The 13,172-nt window shown below is 39.9% G+C and overlaps 2 protein-coding genes across 14 annotated transcripts in view; one reads left to right on the top strand and one right to left on the bottom strand.

Moving 5' to 3' along the window:
• Positions 1-13,172, top strand: part of LOC123609586 (DLA class I histocompatibility antigen, A9/A9 alpha chain-like) — a 592,486-nt gene that overhangs the window by 138,528 nt on the left and 440,786 nt on the right. The gene's annotated exons all lie outside the window — the stretch shown is intronic.
• LOC123609590 (DLA class I histocompatibility antigen, A9/A9 alpha chain-like) overlaps positions 1-13,172 on the bottom strand; it is a 400,187-nt gene that overhangs the window by 57,180 nt on the left and 329,835 nt on the right. The gene's annotated exons all lie outside the window — the stretch shown is intronic.

Here is a 13,172-nt window from a genome sequence, read left to right as displayed (position 1 = left end):
GATAATATCGTGTGCCACGTGCAGGACCCGCTATTTTTTCATCTGGGACACCTCAGTAATTAAGAAGAGGCAAACGTGCTGGTCTTGCAGAGAATATGTCCTAGGGGTGAGGGACAGACTCTACTTGACCTTGGAGCAATGTGGGGACTGAAGGCATTGACGGCATTGAGCAGTCAGAAATCCAAGTATAACTTTTGACTCCCCTGAAACTTAAATCCTGCCACTAATAACATACTGTTGATAAGAAGACTTACTGAAAACAGGAATAGTCATTTAACACATATTTTGTTGTTACATGGATATGTAACATGTATTCTTACAATAAATTAAGCTGGAGAAAATAGTAAGAAAACATAAGAGAAACTGCATTGACAGCACTTATTGTAGAAAAGACCACATATCGGTGGATGTGCACAGTTCAAACCAGTGTTAATTCAGAGTCAACCGTATACTGTATAAATGTGGTAAATAAGGGAAGTGTTTAAATGGAAATTGGTAGGTGCTTTGAGGAAGGTAACCCAGAGAATTACCTGTGTGGGGACAGGGAAGGTGGCTACTTTACTACGGTGGTAAGTGTGAGCCTCACTGGGAAGCTGACCTCTGAGAGATGTGTGGGACACAAGGAATTGTTGAAGAGCATGTCTCAGGGAGTTCTTTCCAGGCAGGGGAACCTCCAGGCACACGCACTAGGGCAGGAGCGTGTCCTTGTTCAAGGAAGGGTGAGAGGCCACTGTGGCTGGAGCAGAGAGCATGTGAAATGCGGTCAGATGTCTAGGTCTAGGAGTAGAAGGCTTTTGAGTTTTCTCTGAGTGACATGTGGAGTCACCGGATGGTTTAGATCAGATGGTTCATGTCGTACTACTTGTCTTAGCAGCATCTGTTTGCTGCTGTGCAGAATTGAGAGGTGAAGGGCGGGACATCAGTAGGGAGACTGTAGGAAGCCTGTGCCTTTTCCAGGAGGGGGGATGTTGGATTTATTTTGGGGTTTGAAGAGAGAAAATAAGAGGGAGTGCCTGTACTCTGGTTAGTGTCTGCGTGTGTGTGTGTGAGTGTATGTTCTGGATACATTTAAAGATGAACTTAGCAGCATGTCCTAATGTATTATTTCTGTGTTGTGAGAACAAGGAATCAAGGACAGCATCCAATACTTCAGACTCCAAGAAGAAAGGGGTGTTGTCTTCCAATAAAACAGGGAAGATTTTGGAAGTAGGACATTTGGGGAAGCAGCATCACGGGCACCCCATTAGGAGTGTGGAAACTGAGATTATTAGAAATACAAGAGAGGTTGGCTGTTGGATACAGATCACAGGGTAGGAGAAATATCTGGGTTGGAAAAATAGATATGGATGTTGACATCATATAAATGATGTTTAGAGCCTTTAGCATAGATGAGGTCACCAAGGGGATGATGGCCATAGAAGAGAAAGGAACAGGACTAAACCATGGACTCATCAGCACTAAGCAAGCTGATCAGAGCACACCCAGAGCACACTGCACAGTTCTGGTTCTGCACCTAGAAGGCACACACTCCAGGGAGACCCAACCTTCTGTGTGCACTGGAATTTCCTGGACTTAGGAAGAGGTAGACAGTCTGCAATAGAGCATGAGATTCTGGGTTTATAACAAGTTTGGTGCTGCTTCTGGTCTTCAGATCACACACTGAGAACCAAGCACATAAAGCACGATTCCCACATGGCTGTGCCTCACCCTCTTCTGTGGGGCTTATTAAGTCGTGATTCCTGGGTCCACGCCCAACACTCTAACATGGTAAGTGGGGAGAGGCCTGAGCATTTTGTAACAAACCTACAAGCAATCCTGGGGTTCCACCAGATAGAGTTGCAGTGAAGTCACTGATGAGAGCCCTCATTGTGGGAAGGGGTCTTACATCCACATTGAAATGTTGTTGTTTTTTCTAGGAAGAAAAATGCAAGGCCTGCTGGGAGATACATATTTTCTCTCCCAGGGGGCAGAGCCAGGTGGCAGATTGAGGATGTGGTTATCAGCTCAACATAAAATCTTTGAGATAACAAGAGTGTAGATCTTAAATGTTTGCCCCACACAAAGGAAATGGTAACTATGTGACAAGTTGCAGGTCTAGGCTAATGCTATGGTTGTAAGCATTTTGCAGCATAGAAACGTATCAAGTCAAGAGACTGTAGCCTTAAACTGACACAATGGTGTATGTCAGTTATATCTCAGTAAAACTGGTGAAAAAAAGTCTGAAATCATGCTCTCTGAAGCTATTCCCTACATCGACTTCTGCCTCTTTGTAATACATGTGCACAGTTACAGACTGGGGTGAGAGAAAGAGAATGTGGGGCCTTGTTCTATTTCAAGGAAAGTCACAAACAGGCTTGAGTCTACACAGATGGAAACAGAATCCACAATGGACCCGAGGGGGAGGCTCACATATAGCCAGGGCTCTGCTCCTGGGTATAGATGTCACCCTCACAACAGAGTCCCCTGACATTGGACACTGGATCCGGAGGCTAGGACTGCTGTTGCTGCTGCCCCTTGCAACTAACTGCATGACACCACTGTCACTCAAACACCTGTGCCAAATGCCATGTAGTGCGGTCCCAGCCTATCTGTCCCATGTCCTGAGAGAGATTCTGGCAGGTGGTCACGTGACTGTGAAGTTTCTTGCCACGTCCAATGCAAGAGTGTTTGGCAAAGTGGGTTCTCCTCTCCATGGTCTCTGCCCTCCGTCAACATTTTTAAATGTGGAAGTTTTTCATATGGGAAGAGGATACTAGCTCTGGGCATGGAAGTTGGGAGCCAGGAATGGAAAAAGAATGACAAATTGCAACGTTTGGAGCAGTGATTTGAGACTACAACTTGATATGATACATTGTAGGCACTCAGGTCAGATTAGAGGAAGGAGTGACTAAAAAATGGCATCTTTCAACTTTTCCCCTTGATAGTTGTTATGGGATCCAGCTTTTGTCTACTCCAGTTGTACTCACAAGTAAGTGGAGTAGCACTTTCGGGTGATGAAGTGATTGTTCAAAATGTCTTCTGCAGCCTTTGTCTTTTCCTAGGATTAAGTAACCCAGATCCGTAACACTTCAGATGATCCTTATATATACACTGACACTTCATATTTCTTTGTACATGCCCGTATTTCTGGGCAGAGTATCCAAAATTGACCAGGTTTTATGTGACCCTCACAAAAGTCTGCAAAATCATTCCAGGTTAGACATTGTGCTCCTCCACATCTGGTCCACGAACAGCTAGTAATCAAACTGTTTTTAGCAGATCCAATGACGATATACAGGCTTATATTTGTCTTGATTGCCAGTCTGAGACAGGATAAGGTTTCACTTTCATTTCTGTCTCTATCTGTTTGTGGGCTGATGCACATTCACAGACCAGCGCTGGCTCACACAAGACACAGAACACCATTGATTTAGGTAGACTTGTATTTTACCACCTCGTCTGGTGCTGGAAGAATCGCAGAAATGAAACAACTGTGAATGGGGATCCTTTTCCAGTAACATAGTAGACCAAGTTTTAAGGCTGCCTCTTCCTATAAAAACAACTAATCATGATTTATACATACATGTATAAAATAGTATGTATACAATATATATTATATATTGTATGTATTTCACCCACAAGAAAAATCAGGAGAATAATAATCATTTAGGCCAAAATATAATAATGGGCAAAAAGCTAGGGATGATCGTTGCTCTGATACTCAAGGTGTATTTCAAATCTAGAAAATCTTAGCTTGACTTCTCAGGCTCATGAACTTACTAGACAGGAAATAATGTCCAGAGCTTATTCTATTTCATAAGAAACATCTCTTCCTGAAAATATGGGAGTTAAGATTCATAGATTCATATCCTCAGGAAAGGGTGACATGAATCATATCAACTCTATCTTCAAGAATAAGAAGAAATTATTCTAAGGAGGTTTGCTTGGAGCTAACACAAAGTGACCAAAATAGCTACTTCAAAGAATTTGCAATGACAGACTAACCCTTCCGTGATTTGTAATCCAAATTTGCTTTGCTATTTTGGGTCAAAGTACCTTCAAGTCATTAGTTTAGTTTATTATTGTCCTGGATTGATATTGACTCATATTTATAAGAAAGAAACAAATTTCTCTAGAGAAATCTACATTTAAGCTATGTGTCAAAAAATTTGCAGAAAGAATTGCACAAAGAAAAAGAGAAACTCGCAGCATGAAATGTAAAGTACAAATGGGAAAAAGACTGTGATTGAGTAGCTTTAGAAAGAATAGGTAGTAAAAAGAAGGTGATAAAACTTCAATATTGCACTCATAGGACATAAAATATAACATGACCAGGATATGATATAAATATATAAATATATGTTATTTGAATAAATATTAGTATATGACATAAAGAAAAAATGCTAGGAAAGACAAACAGCAACATTTTATAATGATAAAAGTATCAAACTATCAGAAGGATGGAACAACTCTGCATATATAGTCACCTAATAACTCAGTGCCAAATACATGAAAACAAAACAGACAGAAATTGAGAAACAGACAATACAACAGTAATAGTCAGAAACTGCAATATATCACTTTCCACAATGGATAGAACATCTATGCAGAGATCAATAAACATAAAGAAGACTTGAGCCGTACTATAAACCAATAGTACAAATCTGACATTTACTGACCATTCCAGCCATCCACAGAATACACATTCTTTCAAATACACTTGGAGATTTCTTGAAGATAAATCATATATATTCCATTATACGTGTGTGTGTGTCTGCATGTTAGTGTGTGTGTGTGTGTGCGTGCACGCACGTGCGTGTATACCACCTCTTTTTTATCCATTCATCAGTAGATGGACATTTGGGCTCTCTTCATCGTTTAGCTCTTGTTGATAATGCTGCTATAAACGTTGGGGTGCCTGTACCCCTACAAATATGTATTTTTGTACCCTTTGCGTAAATACCTGGTATTGCCATTGCTGGATCATAGGGTATTTCTATTACTAGTTTTCTGAGGAACCTCCACACTGTTCTCCAGAGTGGCTACACCAGTTTACATTCCCACCAACACTGCAAGAGAGTTCCCGTTTCTCCACATACTTGACAACATCTTTTATGTCCTGTGCTGTTCATTTTAGACATACTGGCAGCAAAATGTGAGCATATTTTCTTCCATTTTTTTTAAACATTTGTGTTTATTTATTTATTTATTTATTTATTTATTTATTTTTAATATAATTTGTTGTCAAGTTGGCTAACATACAGTGTATACCGTGTGCTCTTGGTTTTGGGGGTAGATTCCCACGGTTCATCACTTACATACATCACCCACTGCTCATCCCAACAAGTGCCCTCCTCAAAGCCCATCACCATTTTCCCCTCTCCCCTACTCCCTATAAACCCGCAGTTTGTTCTCTGTATTTAAGAGTCACTTATGGTTTGCCTCCCTCCATCCCTGTGACTATATTTTCCCCTTCCCTTCCCCCATGGTCTTCTGTTAAGTTTCTGAAGTTCCACATAACAGTGAAAACATATATCTGTCTCTCTCTGACTGACTTATTTCACTTAGCATAATACCTTCCAGTTCCATCCACGTTGCTGCAGATGGCAGGATTTCATTCTTTCTCATGACGTTAGCATATTTTCACATGTCTGTTAGCCATCTGGATGTCTTCTTTAGAAAAGTGTTTTCTAAAGTCATGTCTTCTGCCCATTTATTAACTGGGTTATTTGCTTTTTGGGTGTGGAGTTTGCTAAGTTCTTTATAGGTTTGGGAAACTAATCCTTTATCAGATATGTCATTTGCAAATATCTTCTCCCATTCTGTAGATTGTCTTTTACTTTGGTTGGTTGTTTCCTTCCCTGTGCAGAAGGTTTTTATCTTGATGATCTCCCAGTAGTTCATGTTTGCTTTTGTTTCCCTTGCCTCCAGCAGTGTGTACAGTAAGAAGCTGTTATGGATTTTGATGCGTTCCTATCTCAAATTTAGGTCTTTCATCCATTTTGAATTTCCTGTTGTGTATGGTGTAAGAAAGTTGTCCCACTTAATTCTTCTTCCTGTTGCTGTTCAGTGTTCCCAACACCATTTGTTACAGAGACTATCTTTTTTTCCATTGGATACTCATTCCTGCTTTGCCAAAAATTAGTTGACCATATAGTTGTGGGTCCATTTCTGAATTTTCTATTCTGTTCCATTGATCTATGTGTCTGCTTTTGTGCCAGTACCATACTGTCTTGATGACTACAGCTTTGTAATACAGCTTGAAATCTGGAATTGTGATGCCTCCAGTTTTTTTTTGTTTTTCAGAGTTTCTTTGGCTATTTGGGGTCTTCTGTGGTTCCATACAAATTTTAGGATTGTTTGTTTTAGCTCTGTGAAAAATGCTGGTGGTATTTTGATAGGGATTGTATTAAATTATAGATTGCTTTGGGGAGGATAGACATTTGAACAATATTTGTGCTTCCAATCCATGAGCATGGAATGCTTTCCCATTTCTTTGTATCCTCAATTTCTTTATAGGTGTTCTATAGTTATCAATGAGAGTGCAGAACTTTTTCCTCTTTAGTTAGGTTTATTCCTAGGTATTTTACTGGTTTGGGTGCAATTCCAAACAGGGTTGATTCCTTGTTTCTTTTTTTGTTTCCTGCCTTGTTATTGGTGTATACAAATGCAACAGATTTCTCTACATTGATTTAACAATCTAACTTTTCTGAATTCGTGTGTTAGTTCTAGCAATTTTTGGGTGGAATCTTTCAGCTTTTCTACACAGAGTATTATGATTTCTGTGAAGAGTGAAAGCTTGAATACTTCCTTGCCAATCTGGATCCCTTCTCTTTCATTTTGTTATCTGATTGCTGAAGCTAAGACTTCCAGTAGTATGTTAAATAGTAATGGTGAGACTGGACATTCTTGTCTTGTTCCTGACCATAGGGGAAATGTTCTCAGTTTTTCTCCATTGAGGATGATTTTATCTATGGGTTTTTCATAAATGCCCTTTATGATGTTGAGGCATATTCCATCTATCCCTATTTGTAGAAGGTATTTATCAAGCATGGATGCTGTATTTTGTCAAATGCTTTTTCTTCATGTATTGACAGGATCATATGGTCCTTGTTTTTCTTTTATTAATGTGGGGTATCATATTGATTGATTTGCAACATTGAACCAAACCCACAGCCCAGGAATAAATCCCACTTGATCATGGTAATACTTCTTTTAATGTACTGTTGAATTCGATTTGCTAGTATTTTGTTGAGCATTTTTGCATCCTTGTTCATCAAGGGTTTTCGCCTGTAATTCTCCTTTTTTTTTTTTAATTTTTTTTTTTTTAATTTTTTTTTCAACGTTTATTTATTTTTGGGACAGAGAGAGACAGAGCATGAACGGGGGAGGGGCAGAGAGAGAGGGAGACACAGAATTGGAAACAGGCTCCAGGCTCTGAGCCATCAGCCCAGAGCCCGACGCGGGGCTCGAACTCACGGACCGCGAGATCGTGACCTGGCTGAAGTCGGAGGCTCAACCGACTGCGCCACCCAGGCGCCCCTGTAATTCTCCTTTTTGATGGGGTCTTTCTCTGGTTTTGGAATCAAGGTAATGCTGGCTTTGTAGAATCAGTTTGGACATTTTCCTTCCATTCCTATTTATTGGAACAGTTTGAGAAGAATAGGAACACTTTGAGAAGAATTCTTTAAATGTCTGGCAGAATTCCCCTGGGAAGCCGTCAGGCCCAGGACATTTGTTTGTTGGGAGATTTTTGAATACAATTCAATCTCTTTGCTTGTTATATGTCTGTTCAAATTTTCTATTCCTGTTTCAGTTTTTTTAGTTTGTAAGTTTCTAGGAATTTTCCATTTCTCCCAGATTTCCCAGTTTTCTGGAATATAATTTTCATAGTATTCTTTCATAATTGTTTGTATTTCTGTGGTGTTGATTGTGATGTCTCCTCTTTCATTTATAATATTATCTTTTGGGGGTCCTTTCTCTTTTCTTTTTGATATGTGAGGCTAGAGGGTTATCAGTCTTATTCTTCCAAAAAAAAACAGACTTAGTTTTGTTGATCTGTTCTACTAGGGTTTTGTTTGTTTGTTTGTTTCTATATGGTTTCTTTCTGCTCTAATCTTTATTATTTCCCTTCTCTGCTGGCTTTAGGCTGTATTTGCTGTTCCTTTTCTAGCTCCTTTAGGTGTAAGATTATGTTGTGTATTTGAGACCTTTCTTGCTTCTTGAGATAGGCCTCTATTGCAATATACTTTCCTATTAGGACTGCCTTTGCTTCATCTCACAGGTTTTGAACCATCGTGTTTTCATTTTCATTTGCATCTGGGTAATTTTTAATTTCCCGGTTAACCCTCTCATTCTTTTGTAGGATGTTCTTTAACCTCTGTGTATTTGATGGCTTTCCAAATTTTTTCTTGTGGTTAACTTCAAATCTCATGGTGTCGTGGTCTAAAAATGTGCATGGTATGACCTCGATCTGTTTGTTCTTGTTGAGGGCTGATTTGTGACCCCATGTGTGATCTCTTCTGGAGAATGTCCCATGTGCTCTCAAAAAGAATGAAAGCACTTAGGATGCTGCTTAGGATGGAATGTTCTGAATATATATTTTAGGTCCATCCAGTTCAGTGTGTCATTTAAAGCTATTGTTTCCTTGTTGGTTTTCTGCTTAGATGGTCAGTCCAATGATGTAAATGGGGTGTTAAAGTCCTCTACTACGATTGTATTATTATCAATGACTTCCTTTATATTTGTGATTAGTTGATTTATATATTTGTGTTCTGTCAATTTGGGGGCATAAATGTTTACAATTGTTTTATATTCTTTCTGGATTGACCCCTTAATGATGATGTAATGTCCTTCTTCATCTCTTGGTACAGTCTTTGGTTTAAAATATAGTTCATCTGATATAAGTATGGCTATTCTGGCTTTCTTTTGACATCCTTTAGCATGGTAGTTGGTCCTCCAACCTGTCACTTTCAATCTGCAGGTGTCATTAGGTCTAAAATGAGCCCTTTGTAGGAAGCATATAGATGGATCTTGTTGTTTTGTCCATTCTGATACCATAAATCTTTTGATTAGAGCATTTAATACATTTACAGTCAGAATAATTATTGAAATATATGGCTTTAGTGCCCTATGTTACCTGTAGAGTTGGTGTTCTGGTGATGTTCTCTGGTCCTTTCTAGTTTTTTGTGCTTTTGTTCTTTTTTTTTCCACTCAAAGACTCCCCCTTACAATTTCTTTCAAGGGGAGCCATGGTGGCTAAGTCGGGTAAGCATGTGATTTCGGCTCAGGTCATGATCTTACAGTTTTTGAGTTTGAGTCCTGCATAGGGTGAGCTGGGGCCTTGGTTCAGCTGAGCCTGGCTTCTCTCTCTCTCTCTGTCTGTCTCTCTGTGCCTCATGGGATTCTCTCTCTCTCTCTCTTGCTCACTTGCACCCTCTCTCTCTCAAAAAAATATTTTTTCCTTCAGGACTGGTCTTAAACTCCTTTAGTTTTTGTTTGTCTTGGAAACTATTTATCTCTCCTTCTGTTCTGAATGACAACTTTACAACAAGTAAAGAATTCTTGGCTGCATATTTTTCCCATTCATCACATTGTATGTGTCCTGCCACTCCTTTGTGGCCTGCCAAGTTTCTGTGGACAGGGCTGAGAACCTGTTCTGTCTTCCCTTGTATGATAAGGACTTTTTTTCCTCTTGCTGCTTTCAGGATTCTTTCCTAGTCTGTGTGTTTTGTGAATTTCACTATATATGCCTTGGTGATGATCAGCTTTTGTTGAATTTAATGGGAGTTTTCTGTGCTTTTGGATTTTGATGTCTGTGTCCTTACACAGATTAGGGAAACTTTCAACTATAATTTGTTTGAATAAACCTTGATATTGATTCGTTCCTCTAATTCATCCATCCTCATTTTTATGAACTCTAATTGGGTTTGCATTTCAGTTACAGCATTTTTTTAACTATTTTTTAAATTTACATCCAAATTAGTAAGCATATACTGCAACAAAGATTTCAGGAGTAGATTCCCTAATGCCCCCTACCCATTTAGCCCATCCCCCTCCCTCAACCCCTCCAGTAATCCTCAGTTTGTTCTCCATATTTATGATTCTTTTCTGTTTTGTCCCTCTCACTGTTTTTATATTATTTTTGCTTCCCTTCCCTTATGTTCATCTGTTTTGTCTCTTAAAGTCCTCATATGAGTGAAGTCATATGATTTTTGTTTTTCTCGGACTGACTAATTTCACTCAGCATAATACCCTCCAGTTCCATCCGCATAGTTGCAAATGGCAAGATTTCATTCTTTTTGATTGCCGAGTCATACTCCATTGTATATACTTACCACTTCTTCTTTATCCATTCATCCATCAATGAACATTTGGGCTCTTTCCATACTTCGGCTATTGTTAGTGCTGCTATAAACATGGGGATGCATGTGTCCCTTCGAATCAGCATACCTGTATCCCTTGGATAAATACCTAAGAGTGCAATTGCTGAGTCATAGTAGTTCTATTTTTAATTTTTTGAGGAACCTCCATACTGTTTTCCAGAGTGGCTGCACCAGCTTGCATTCTCACCAGCAATGCAAAAGAGATCCTTCTTTCCCTGCATCCTCGCCAACATCTGTTGTTGTCTGAGTTGTTAATGTGAGCCATTCTGACAGAAGTCAGGTGGTATCTCATGGTGGTTTTGATTTGCATTTCCCTGATGATGAGTGATGTTGAGCATTTTTCCATGTGTTGGTTGGCCATCTGGATGCCTTCCTTGGAGAAGTGTCTATTCATGTCTTTTGCCCATTTCTTCACTGGATTATTTGATTTTGGGTGTTAAGTTTGGCAAGTTCTTTATAGATTTTGGATACTAACCCTTTATCTGATATGTCGTTTGCAAATATCTTCTCCCATTCTGTCAGTTGCCTTTGAGTTTTGCTGATTGTTTCCTTCTCTGTACAGGAGATTTTTATGTTGATGAGGTCCCAGTAGTTCATTTTTGCTTTTGTTTGCCTTGCCTTTGGAGACGTGTTGAGTAAGATGTTGCTGTGGCCAAGATCAAAGAGGTTTTTTCCTGCTTTCTCCTTGAGGATTTTGATGGCTCCCTGTCTTACATTGGGGTCTTTCATCCATTTTGAGTTTATTTTTGTGTATGGTGTAAGAAAGTGGTCCAGGGTCATTCTTCTGCATGTTGCTGTCCGGTTTCCTCAGCACCACTTGCTGAAGAGACTGTCTTTATTCCATTGGATATTCTTTCCTGCTTTGTCGAAGATTAGTTGGTCATACGTTTCTGGGTCTATTTCTGGATTCTCTATTCTGTTCCATCGATCTGAGTGTCTATTTTTGTGCCATCGGCTACAGCATTTTTAATTTTGAGCTAACTAGATTTTAGTTCTTTTATTACTGCAGAAAAGATTCTGTAGTGTCTTCTATGTATATTTCAAGCCCAGCTCATATTCTTATAATTGTTGTTTTATATTCTAGTACAGACATCTTACTTATATCTGTATTGATTAAATCACTGACTGAGAGATCTATTTCTTGATCTTTCTTTTGGTGCGAATTCCTCTCTCTTGTCATTTTTCCCAGAACGGAAAAGAAAGAAAAAAACAAAGCAAAACAGAGACTATCAAAAAAGTGAGATCCTGGGTGTGTTTTTGTCTGTTTGTTAAAATAATCTATATCCAAAAAACAAAAATTATAATAAAAATAAAAATAAAATAAAATGAAAATACACAAATACACAAAATAAAATATATATAAAGTAAGAAAATGAAAATAAAACATAAAAAAGGAATTTTTAAAACTAAGAAAATAAATGAAAAAATAATTTAAAAAACAAAGAATAAAAGTAAAAGAGGAGTTCGATCCTATTTTCCCCAGAGCTGAAGCTTTGCTGTGTTTTATGATCAGTAGAGGTGGTGGGAACAAGTGCTGGCCATCTGGAGGAGGGACCTGTTGTGCTGATTCTGAGGTAGAAATGGGACTTCATAGGACAGTGGTCAGGGCTTGGTGTAAGCAGTTCTCGCGTCCGCTAGATGGCGCTGTTTTGCTTCCCAAAACCTTTCAGGGCTGACGGGCTGATGAATGCGGAAGCTCCCACTCTCCAGCCCTGGAGCCCAAAGATTGCGCCCCCAATTTTTCAGAAATCCCTCACAGAAAAGCAAGCAATTACTTCGCTTATGTCCCGTTTCCCTTATCTTGCATGTGGCTATCCAGTTTTCCCAATATCATTTGTTAAAACGACTGTCCTTTCCCATGAATTGTTTTGGCACCCTTGTCTTTAATCACTTGGCCATATACCCAAAGGTTATTTTCTGGACCCTGTTTTTTCATAAGTCTGTATACCTGTTTTTATGCCAGTACTAGAATGCTTTGATTTCTGTAGCTTTATAGTAAGGCTTGATAGCTCTGGGTCTGACCTTTTTTACCACAAGCATGTGACTGAGTTTCAAAACTCCAAGTTTTAGGGATTCCCCTGGCCCGGAGCAGCGCTGTTCCCTAGGAGAGGATCTCGCGTCACTTTTGCTGTTTGCGGGCGATGCCAGGAAAGTGGTGGCACAACCATGCAGTTGTTCCGAGTTTCTGGCAAAACAGAGCAGAATGCGGCACCACAGCTCTCTCCCCTGAGCTCAAGGCCCTGCTCCTACACTTGGGAGCAATGGAGCACGTGGGTGCCCCTGTCCTTCTTGTGACCCGGGGATCCTCAGAGCAGACTGTCACTCCTGGGACTCCTCCCACGTTGCCACTTGAGCACCTGTAAGCCAGGCACACCCCCACAGCAGCGGGCTAAAGTTCAGATTGTGCGCTGCTTATAATTCTTGTGGTATCTCTGTAAGCAGGCTCCCTGCCTGCTGCCCTAACTGCAGCTTTGGCTCGCCCAAATCAAATCTCCTGCCTCCTACCTTCCAGAAGGTGGTCACTTTTCTACTTGTAGACTTAGAGTTTTTGTTCTCTCCAAACTCCAATTGATTTCTCTGGTGTTCAAAGTGGTCTGATAACTCTCTGGCCGAGTTCCAGGGATGAGACAAACTTAGGGTCCCCCTCCTCCTCTGCCACCTGAACTCCTCTCCAAGAACCCACTCTTACAAGGCCTGTGTCCGGCCTCACACCCCTCAGGACTCAGCTAAACAGCAGTTTGAAAAGTGCCCAGGACCTACATGAAGGACACCCGCTTACTAATCTTGTTTTTGTTTTCTCCTGTTTTT

Source organism: Leopardus geoffroyi, chromosome B2 (genome assembly GCF_018350155.1).
Source record: "Leopardus geoffroyi isolate Oge1 chromosome B2, O.geoffroyi_Oge1_pat1.0, whole genome shotgun sequence".
Taxonomy (NCBI): domain Eukaryota; kingdom Metazoa; phylum Chordata; class Mammalia; order Carnivora; family Felidae; genus Leopardus; species Leopardus geoffroyi.
This window is presented reverse-complemented; position numbering and strand designations above follow the sequence as displayed.